The sequence below is a fragment of the Dasypus novemcinctus genome, chromosome 6, assembly GCF_030445035.2.
Source record: "Dasypus novemcinctus isolate mDasNov1 chromosome 6, mDasNov1.1.hap2, whole genome shotgun sequence".
Lineage (NCBI taxonomy): Eukaryota > Metazoa > Chordata > Mammalia > Cingulata > Dasypodidae > Dasypus > Dasypus novemcinctus.
This window is the reverse complement of record NC_080678.1, coordinates 81,683,756-81,685,390: the sequence shown is the minus strand read 5'-3', so window position 1 is coordinate 81,685,390 and position 1,635 is coordinate 81,683,756. Positions and strand designations below refer to the sequence as shown.

Sequence of the window (1,635 nt, the reverse complement as noted above, 5' to 3'; positions counted from 1 at the left end):
AAAATATGAGCAGGAGTGAAAAGGTGATGCAAATTTCTGACTGGACAGGTCTTGGTCACATGACATCCCTTATGGCTAGGGAGGGAAAGTCTACATCGACTTGATTCCCAATAGGAAAGAGGAGATTTAGCATCCCAAGAAGGGAGGAAGGAATGCTGAAAAGGCTGAATAACAGATATCCATTACACTGTTTATTCTAGACATTCATAGTGATGAGTATGAAATTCTTAAAACAGTTCACATAGGCGTTTTCAGTGTATGGAAACTGGAAATCACCATTCAATAGCTAAACAACAATACTTAGGTATTCATTCAATAAATATTTATCAAGTACCTACTATGTGCCCAATAACCTATATTCTACTGGGATGAGCAGTAAATAAAAAACAAACCAAGGGAAGCGGACGTGGCTCAACTGATAGAGTGTCCATCCTCCATATGGAGGGTCCAGGGTTCGATCCCCAGGGCCTCCTGATCTGTGTGGTAAGCTGGCCCACGGTGCAGTGCTGCCATGCAAGGAGTGCCCTGCCATGCAGGGATGCCCCCGTGTAGGAGTGTCCCATGAGCAAGGTGTGCACCCTACAAGGAGTCTGCTTCCCAATAAAATAAATCTTAAAAAAAAAAAAACACCAAAAAAGTCCCTCCCTTATGTAGATTACATTTTCAGACATCAGCAAGAACTCTAAGAAATGAGACTGGGCAGCGGACTTGGCCCAGTGGTTAGGGCGTCCGTCTACCACATGGGAGGTCCACGTTTCAAACCCCAGGCCTCCTTGACCCGTGTGGAGCTGGCCCATATGCAGTGCTGATGCACGCAAGAAGTGCCATGTCACCCAGGGGTATCCCCTGCGTAGGGAGCCCCACGTGCAAGGAATGCACCCCTAAGGAGATCCACCCAGCGCGAAAGAAAGTTCAGCTTGCCTAGAAATGGCCCGCACACACGGAGAGCTGACACAACAAGATGACGCAACAACAACAAAAAGAAACACAGATTCCTGTGCTGCTGACAACAACAGAAGCGGACAAAGAAGATACAGCAAATAGACAAAGAGAACAGAAAACCGGGGCGGGGGGAAAGGGGAGAGAAATACATAAATAAATTAATCTTTAACAAAAAAGGAGACTGGAGCACCTGTTTCAACAGCATATGTACTAAAATTGGAACGATCCAGGGAAGATTAGCATGACCCCTATGCAAGGATGACGTGCAAATTCATGAAGTGTTCCATATTTCAGGTAGCGGAAATCCTGAAATCTGAAAAGCAGACTGAAGGGTGACAAAGAACCTGAAGATGGGTAGTAGTGAGAGGTGTAACGTTTCTCTGTTCCTCAACTTAGAAATGTTGGTAAGAACCAAAATCAGCTTAATACAAGACTAAGGATCAGAACTCCCAGAAGTTTGTGCATTAAAAAAAAAAGAAAGAGGACATAGTTATAACTCATCACAGCTGCATGGCAGGCCATGCAAAATGGGGGAAGGAATAAAGGACATTTTTCAAGTAACCAAAATCAAAACTCTAGCTTACCAAGTCCCACTTGCTTTTTTAAAAAGTCCCAAACTAGTCAGAACTATTTTGGCGCTAAATTTAGTGAGCTACCATCACCAAGTATTCTTCCTACACCACCAGCCAGTGG

At 44.3% G+C, this 1,635-nt stretch overlaps 1 non-coding gene across 1 annotated transcript; it reads left to right on the top strand.

Moving 5' to 3' along the window:
* The first annotated feature begins 1,132 nt into the window (after positions 1–1,132).
* LOC111759251 (U6 spliceosomal RNA) lies at positions 1,133–1,235 on the top strand. The gene has a single exon (XR_002793308.2). It is a non-coding gene; the product is annotated as a U6 spliceosomal RNA (small nuclear RNA).
* Positions 1,236–1,635: the final 400 nt, after the last annotated feature.